Genomic DNA, 9,867 nt, shown 5'->3' on the forward strand with positions numbered 1-9,867 from the left:
ACAATGCATCCTGCCCAGCAGAGGTTCTTTCTACTGCTGTGGTAAAACAGTGACCAAAAGCCAGAGGAGGAGACTAAAAGGGTTATTTGGCTAATTCTCCCTAGACACAGTCCATCAGTAGGGAAATCAGGATAGGAACCGAATCAGAGGCCACGGAGGGTGCTGCTTACTGGTTTGTTCAGCCTGCTTTCTTATAGCACCCAGGACCACCTGCACAGGAGTGGCATAGTCCACAGTGGATGGGTTCTCCTACATCAGACATTAATTAGGAAAATGCCCCACAAACTTTCCCACAAGTCATTCTGATGGGAGTATTTTCTCGGTGGACGCCATCTTGTATCAAGTCAACAAACCAACTAGCAGTTTGCTGCTTCAGCAAGTGCTCACAATTCCTTCCCAGTACTCGGAACGGTGTCAGGACAGACACATGTTAGGGTGTAGACCAAGTCTCAATACTTCGAAAAAGACCGGAACCATACTGGTCCACTCTCTGATCTTAGTGGGGTACACACATCTGTGGCTGTCTTAGAAGCCAATAACCCTAAGGAATTTGGAAAACTCGCCGATCTGCAGAAATGAAACACCCTTTCAAGCAACCAGTGGGGAATAAGAAAATGCTTTGGGGGGTTGGGGATTTAGCTCAGTGGTAAAGCGCTTACCTAGCAAGCACAAGGCCCTGGGTTCAGTCCCCGGTTCCGAAAAAAAGAAAAAAAAAAAAAAAAAAAAAAAGAAAAGAAAATGCTTTGAGGAGATTGAAAACAATGACAGGACATCCAATAATTTAAGAGATGCAGAAGAGGCAGTGCTCTGATGAACATTCAGCCCCGAGAAGGTTGCTGTGCAACCACGTGGACCTAAGTTCAAATCTCCAGTCCTCATGTAAAAAGCCAGTAGTGATTTCACACTCCTGTAACCGTAGTGCTACTGGGTAGGGCATGGAGATAGCAAGAAACTAGAAAAAGAATGAACTCTGTAACAAAGACACTGTCATGGTCATTTCACATGCATGGCCAGCAGCTTCAGGCTTTGCAAAGGACCTCCACGTGGAGGAGACCCAGCTATGTGATTCTATGGCAACACCGCTTAAAGCTGGGCCATCTTTCCTAGGACAGTATTAGGAACTGCTGTGCTCCGTAGGCACTGCCCTCAGCCCAGAAGCCAAGGAGGAAATGAGCATTTGTATCTCTGTCTTCACAGCTCCTGGCTCTGTGGTCCAGGCACCATGTCTTTACGGGGAATCCCGTACTCCAGGGTGACAGCACAAGAGCTCCATTAAACATTAGCCCAAGCAGCCATGCTGGGAGGAGCCCTCCCTCATCCAAAGGCATCCAGTGGCTGGTGGCACATTGCTGGGTAGAAAAGAATAGCTTAATACCAGGTGGCCCATGGTATCCCTTGCTGTGTGCTTGCCCAACTGTGATGTCAGCTGTGGCATTACTTTCCTTGTTGCTGGGACCAAATACCCAACAAAAGCAACTTAAGAAGGAATAGTTTATTTTGGCACAAGGTTTGAGAGTACAGTTCACCATAGTGGGAGGTCCCCGGAGTGGGTGGCTGTTGGATACATTGTGGCTGGAGCTCAGAGGGCTTTCTCCTTACTCATTTTAGGACGCCAGACCATTGGATGGTGTCACTCAAACCCAGGGTGGATTTTCCTCCTCAGTTAAATTCCTCTCTAGAAACACCCTAAAGACACGCTCAGAGGTGTGTGACTCTTACATGAGTCCAAAGCCCATCAAACTGATGGTCACCTGTAGGAAAAGCAGTAACCACAGCTAGAGAAGTACATAGCGACTCAAAGCTCCCAATCTGAGGCAGGCAGGGTGTTGATGGGGCCAGTGGAGGGCGCTAGGCGAGGCTAGGAGCCCAGCTAGGGAATGGAGGGTGGCCCCGGACAGCACTGCTACTGGCCTGGATGCCAACCATCTGAGCAGAACCTCAAAAGGCCGTGCATGAAGCATGAGCTCCCTGGGTAGGATCGATTGTGGGGAATCTGTGTGGCAGTCGTTGGCTAAGCATGTGGCTGTTTCAGAACACTTGTCCCAGCAAGAGAGGTGTCATGAGAGATGAAGTCCTAGAGGTGTCTTTGCTGTCTGGACGTCTGCCAAGATCGTCTCCGCATAGGGCCACCTGCAAACGGATAACAAGTAACCAGCAGGAAATGAACAGACGCCTCACCTGGGGACTTTACAAATGAGATTTTAAAGTAAGTATGGGCCTATTTGCTCTGCTGGGGGAGCTGTGAGGGTATTGTCACTTGAACCCCAGGGCATGTCACCGCTCCTATGAGAAGACTTCAGACTCTGACAGCCCTTGGCACTCTGAGGGGACTGGGCAGCCTCACTACCTGGATGCTGAACACAGTAGACTGGCCACCTTGGAAAACTGGTTAATGTTATTTATAAAGTTGGAAATGCATGTTCCCAGAGGTCTGGCCTCCTACTGCCCAGTAATACGCAGACGTGATAGAGCTGTGGTCTAAATCTGCTAGAGGAGACAGAGACACCTTAGTGTCTCCTTAGCTGCAGTATGGAGGCTCTGAATTACACTTTCCCCACCACTAGTAGCACAAATGCGGAACTGAAAGCACCTGCCTAAGGGCCCTCAGACCACTGTCGTGGGTGGCCATGAGGGTTTGCCTCACCCCAGTGGGCTGGGGGTCAGTGCCATCCAAGCAAGCACACACATGTTAACCCTGTGCATCTCTCCTTAGACACACTCTCATCTAAGTGGCAGCTGATGGAGAAGACTGGCCCTCTGACTAACCCTGTCTACTGACCTGGGTGGGGGAAGGCTGACTGAGTTGCTGGGCTTTGGGGTGAGGGGTGGTGAACAGTGCTCTGGGGCAGTCGGAGGGTCTGAAACTGATGCCCGCTCAGCCTTTTATCTCACAGTCTGTTGTAGAATCCACCTCCTCTTTTGGGGAGAGAGTCAAAGGCGTCTCTGAGGAAAGGAACAGGGGGCAGGTGACCCCTTCTTGCCTCTCCCTGATACTGATCGTAGAATCATTAGTGAGTGTATGTCTGAGCCGAGGGAGGACCCCTGGCATCTTCCTCAGATGCTCTACTCCTTAATTAATGAATTTAAATGTTTCATTTTAGTTTTTTTCATGTGCATGGATGTTTTGTTTGCATGTATGTATGCACATCATGTCTGTGCCTGGTGCCTGTGGGGGTTGGAAGAGGACACTGGTGTTACCGATGGATGTCAGTCTTTGTATAGGTGACTGGGAACCGAACCCTGGTCCTTTGCAACAGCAACAAGTGCTTTTTTTTTTTTTTTTTTTTTTGATCTTTTTTTTTCCGGAGCTGGGGACCGAACCCAGGGCCTTGCGCTTCCTAGGCAAGCGCTCTACCACTGAGCTAAATCCCCAACCCTGCAACAAGTGCTCTTAACCCCTGAGCCATTTCCCCAGTCCCTGGCATCCTTACTTTTAAATAAGCTGAGGTATTGAAGTAGAAGATTCTAGCTCCTAGGAGACACATGTGTGGTCTTCATCTGAGTGTGGCTGGACAACACCTGCAGATCCACCCAGCCCACAGTGTCCCCTGCCAGGGAGCTGGAGGGAGCCTCCATTAGCCCCAGCATTGTACTGTGCTGTTCCGTTTCCCACTCTGGCTTCTTATCTCAGGGACCCCTGACTATGGGTCTTGAAGGCTCACTGTTCTTCACTTGCCTGTCGGGCTCTCCTCACAGGTTCTGGGTCCTCAGGTTTATAGCCACAGAGCTGGGTTGAGGACTGCTGTCAGGGTCCCTGTGGGTCATTCCTATGCCTGCTGATTCCCAGTCGGTGAGGGTGTGGGCCCCAGCTTCAAGCCTTCCATGGCATCAATGAGACTGCAGCGCTTAGGGAGGTTGGAGGGGATTATGTTTGCGCATTGAGTGGAAGAGAGTTTCTCTAACTTTAATTATAATTTAAGAGTAAAACCCGCCTCTTCTACTGTGTGTAATTACTTCTCTGCAGTCTCCCAGCCACCCCCTTACGCTGCCTTCTGCATGCTGTGAGCAATTAATTTGTAGGCTGGTAATTGGCTAAAACAATATTTAAAGTAATTTGTCCCAATGTCACTTTTAAGGGGGGCTTGAGGATGTGACTCTGGGAAGACCCATTTCTCAGCCTCTGGTACCCTCAGCTCCCGAATCCTTTGCTTTGTCAGATGCACAGGGCTTCCAGTGGGCCTAGGGCAGTGAAGACAGCAGAAGACCCACTGGCCTTATCAGCAGGGGTCAGGGAATGCTCATTGGTTCCTTACTGTATCAGAGGGCAGGCATGAAGCAGGCCGGAAGACCAAGGTTGGAGCCGCTGAACTGAGATCTTCTTCTTCTTCTTCTTCTTCTTCTTCTTCTTCTTCTTCTTCTTCTTCTTCTTCTTCTTCTTCTTCTTCTTCTTCTTCTTCTTCTTCTTCTTCTTCTTCTTCTTCTTCTTCTTCTTCTTCTTCTTCTTCTTCTTCTTCTTCTTCTTCTTCTTCTTCTTCTTCTTCTTCTCCTTCTCCTTCTCCTTCTCCTTCTCCTTCTCCTTCTCCTTCTCCTTCTCCTTCTCCTTCTCCTTCTCCTTCTCCTTCTCCTTCTCCTTCTTCTTCTTCTTCTCCTCCTCCTCCTCCTCCTCTTCCTCCTCCTCTTCCTCCTCCTCCTCCTCCTCCTCCTCTTCCTCCTCCTCCTCCTCCTCCTCCTCCTCCTCCTCCTTCTTTTCTGTTACTTTGATGCTGACACTGGATAAGTTCATTAAGTAGAACACAGGAGGACAGGCTTGGAATAGGGGGATGACTGTATGTGTGTGTCTGTTCCTGTGTATAAATATGTGAAGAAGCCAGAGGAAAACCTGCGGTGTTGTCCCTCAGGTGTGTGTGTGTGTGTGTGTGTGTGTGTGTGTGTACACACTACATCACTTGAGGACCACTTGTGGGAGTTACTTATCTCCCTCTACTATGTGGGTCCCAGGGAATGAATGCAGGTCATCAGGTTCTGCAGCAAGCACATTTCTTTACCATTGAGTCATCTTGCCATCACCCTACCACCACCACCACCACCATCATCACCATCACCACAATCACCACCACCACCACCATCACCACCACCACCACCATCATCACCATCACCATCACCACCACCACCACCACCACCACCATCATCACCATCACCCTACCACCACCACCACCACCACTACCACCACCACCATCACCATCACCCTACCACCACCACCACCACCACCATCATCACCACAACCACCACCACCACCACCATCATCACCATCACCATCACCACCACCACCACCACCACCATCATCACCATCACCCTACCACCACCACCACCACCACTACCACCACCACCATCACCATCACCCTACCACCACCACCACCACCACCATCATCACCACAACCACCACCACCACCACCATCACCATCATCACCATCACCACAACCACCACCACCACCACCACCACCACCACCACCACCACCATCACCATCACCACCACCACCACCACAACCACCACCACCATCTTGTTTTCTGAGACAAGGTCTGTCGCCAGGCTAGGGCTTCTAGATTAGGTTTGGCTGAGTGGCCAGTGAGCTCCGAGAATCTTCCTGTATCTGCTTCCCCACCACTGGGATTATAAATGCTCACCACCATGCTTGGCTTTTTAAAAAAGGGTGGGTTCTAAAGATCAAACTCAGGCTTCTTGTGGTTGCTTGTAAGCTATTTACTGACTGAGCTGTCAGTGGGGAGGCTCAGAGACTAGGGCTGGGCTGTAGGCCTTTGGAAGAACACAGCGACATTCAGGGGAGGTAAGGCCAGGTGCAAGAGGTCTAAAAGTCAGAGTGAGGCCTGTCCTTCAGGGCCCAGCAGTCTGTCCCAAGCTGAGGACAGAGGGAGGCTGCTGAGGACTGCAGTGGACCGGGATCTGCCCAGGGCTTGACCTGGGTCAGAGAGGTTTGCTCTTCAATGCTGGCCCTTCTGGGATGCTCTGGTCTACACTTCCCTTGGGTGAGTGTGGCAGCCCTGCCTGCATCGTGCTGGCAGCTTCTAGACTCTGGAATCTATTGGGACCGTGTCCATGTGTCTTCTGAAGAGAGCCTGAGAAAAGAGTCTGGACTGAAAATCAATTTCCTAAAGCTGAAATCAATAGCAATAACTAATATTAATACTGATGACCCTGCTATATTGCTCTGTGCTGCTGGGTAGGGATTGTTTTTGAGACTGGCAGGCAGGGGCGGGGGATGCATGTGTGCCCTGCACTTGGTGTTTCACCTGGCTGTGTGTCTACACAATTTTCTCCTCCTATTTGGGTGAGCTTTTTTTCCTCCCCTAATTCCAAGGTATGGTTTCCCACCAGGATCTCCAGATGTCAGGGGTCATGAGCTGTATGGGTGCTGGCATGGGCCATAGCTCTGGGTTTGCAATCTCAATCTTCCAAGCATAGGTACCGGGAAGGGAGGGTATGATGCCCTTGGGGCAGCAAGGTCTAAAGGTGTTGCTGTTGGCCAGGGGGAAATGTGGGTGGGCAACTACCTAGGGACTGAGCCAAGATAGGCTATCCCACAGGAAGTGGGTTCTGCCCAGCACTCTGTGTCTGGCCTAGGATTTGGAGGGCTCTCTCAACTGGAGGAAGCCTGGGCTTTTGTTAGAATCTGTGGGGACAGGAGCCCAGAGGCAGAAAGAGGATGACTGGGTAGCAAATCTTTTCAGTGGGGAAGAGGGGATATCTCCTCTCCTCTCCAACAAGAGTAATGGTTTACTCGAATTTTTCAGGTGTACAATTCGGCAGAAGGAGATGGGGGAGGGATTGGCAGGACTTTCCCCAGGCTAGGCATTTAGGAGACTAAGCCAGGAGCCTTGAAGACCTGTCTGCCTCACACAGCCTCCGCACCTCACTGTGCACCCAAAGCCATGTGTTAGATCCCAGGGGCCCTGGAGAAAGCCTTCAGCTGACACAAGGTCTATTGAAGGGCAATGTGTTTACCCAGAGAACATTTTAAGGGTAAGTTGGGGGGTCTGGAGGGCAGTGGAGTGGTAAGGCACTTCGAGGCCCTGCTCTCTGTCCCCAACACCACGAAGGAGGCTGGGGATAGGGGTGGGGCAAGGTGAGAATTTGTTGTTGTTGAGACTCAGGCTCAGAGGGTAGCTCTGGCTGGCCTTGAAATCATATAGATCAGGCTGGCCTCAAATTCACGGAGCTCTGCCTATCTTTGTATCCTGGGTGCTAGGTTTGAAGTATGCAGCATTGCACCAGACTTTCCAGTTGGGAACTCTTTGTACCCATGCAATGTTCCGTGCATGGGTACAAAGTTAGACTCCTGGATACATCTTGGCAGTTTGAAAAAATAAACACATCAGAGCCTGACACAGTGAGGCATTCCTTTAATCCCAGCACTAGGAAGGAAAGGCAGACCCCTGTAAACTGGACACCATTCTGATCTAGCGTGTTGCAAGGCTGTCAGGGCCACATAGACTTTGTCTCAAAACAAAAAACAAAAACATATCCACACAGAACTGAAACATGGAACTGGAAGAAAAAGTTAAGGACTGCAGCAGACAGCGGGGAAGGGAGGCAGACCTTTTCCCCACTTCCCCACTGTTGATGTTGGTCATTGGTCACTGTCTTAATTTCTTTGTCCATTGCTGTGATGAAACTCTGACAAAAACAATTTAAGGGAGGGAGAGAGGGAGGGTTTGTCCTGAATCATAGTTCTAGGGTACATTCCATCACTATGAGGAATTCAGGGCAGCACCTGAAGAAGCTAGTCATATCCATTTGCAACCTGAAAGCAGAGAGAGATGAATGCTCAACTCCCTTTCTCCACTTCCACAGTCCTGGATCCCAGCCAGGGAGTGGTGCTGCCCATGGTGGACAGGTCCTCCCATCTCAATTATCTCAATCAAGATGATCCTTTACAGGCATGCCCAGAAACACTTGAGATTCCAGATTTGGTCAGGTTGGCAGTTACTACTAATAATTACAGTCACTTAAGAAAAGAGAGAACAATGCAGTTTTGTGGAGTTTACCCAAAAATGGGAGAGTTCAGGATCTCCAGGATGACTAACTTTTCTGGTGTAACAGTCTCAAATTAATCTATTATATTTTTTCTTTACAAACAGAAGAGAGTCTTCTCCTGTTGGGGGTGGGTTTCCTTCGCAGACCCTCAGCTGAAGTTCAGCCGTGTGTTTATAAATCAACTGAATACAGAGCTGGCTGAGACAACACATACCCTTCTGACAGTGAATCCTGGCTGGAGTTCACCCACAAAGCAGGCTCTGAGGTGTGGGACCTGCCACCTTGGGGGGACCTGCCACCTTGTTTGTCCATCACATCCTCAGGCCAACCTACTAATCCAGGGGTCAGGTGCCCTGACTGCCACTGTCACATGAACTCATGCATCAGAGGATCTGACTTTCTCCAGAAGTCATGGGGGTAAGGTGGAGGCCACAGCCCTGCTGGGGCACTGCGGGGTGGGGACTCAGGATGAACAAGAGTTGGGATGTGTCCCCAGGCAGGTTCTTAGCCAAGGTTAGCAGGCAGAGCCCCTGACAGGCAGGTGGTACAGTGCACGGAAGAGACAATGCCTTGCTATGCCCTGCTGAGTTGGCAGGTGGGCTGCAGAGGTGGGGTAACAGCTCTGATCCTGTTGGAAACACTGTCTGACAGGCAGGCGGTCTTGGCTGTTCCTGTCTTCCTCCCACCTCACACGCTGTGGCTCACTGTCCAGAGTTCCGTTTTGAGCAGGTGGACCACGGGGACGACTGTGGTTGGGCTGCTGATCACTGCGGGGGGAAGCAGGGCACTTACGGCCAGACTTGCCTTTATACTCCCTGCCTCAAGCCACACATCCATGTCCTTTGAGTGAGTCTTCTGTGAGCCCTTTGTCCTCTACTCTGACACTCATGCACTGCGATGACCAGAGGGCCAGCCCTGGGTCTCACTTTCTCAGAAAATTCTGGAGGTTTGGTAGAGAGAAAATTCACAGCCAATAGGTTGTGGATCTAAACCCTACACACAAACACAGCTTGTGACCTGAACGGGGTGGGGTACAGAGGGCAGCAGGGCACCCTGCTTTCTAGGATCCTGTGTCTTGGGGCCCCCCTGAACACATTCTGAGGACTCAGAGGTCAGGAGGCTTGAAGCCAGGCCCTGACTGTGCCACTGACTGGTGCTATGAGGTACCACCTGGTAGTGTCTTTCTGTCTCGTGTTCTATCTGTGGGATGAGCGCTGGGGACTGTGGTGGTGTCTGGGGAGAATCTAGGGGTAACTCCTCGGTTCTGGGCACAGTCAGCTTGGTCCTTGCTGTCGATGCACTGTGATCTGGGGCCCAACCTGGCTTCTGCTAAGGCCGTCCCCTGCCTGTGTCCCCTTGGCTAGCTACCCACTGAGTCTCTGTTTACTCTGCTGTCCATCTGTCCCTATCTAAGCAAACAGACAGAGGACAGGACAAGCAGAGCGAGAGTGAGAGCGAGATCGAGAGCCAGAGAGAGAGAGAGAGAGAGAGAGAGAGAGAGAGAGAGAGAGAGAGATAAGACTTGTCTAATGGTGGCCAAAGGTGAAGAGACTCTTACCTCACCTACCCTGTGGGTTTATTTACTGTCCCCAAATGTTTACCTGCCTCCCCTTGCCACACCCCAGGCCCAAACCATCAAAGTGGCTGGAGGTCTGACACTTGGTTCCTGGAACTCTGTAGACTGGAGGACAGGGTTTGGGGGAGGTGGGGCAGGCACTCTGGGAATACTTTTTGTATTTCCAGGAAGTATGTTAGAGTTTTAGTTCCCACCAGCAGCTTGCTCTGGAGTCTAAGTCCCTCAGAACAAGAAAGCTGACAGGGCCAGAAGTGGGTTAACATTAGAGACAGCTGCTGGGGGTACAGCCCTCTCTAGACAG

The sequence above is a fragment of the Rattus norvegicus genome, chromosome 3 (assembly GCF_021556685.1).
Source record: "Rattus norvegicus strain SHRSP/BbbUtx chromosome 3, alternate assembly SHRSP_T2T, whole genome shotgun sequence".
NCBI classification, from domain to species: Eukaryota; Metazoa; Chordata; class Mammalia; order Rodentia; family Muridae; genus Rattus; species Rattus norvegicus.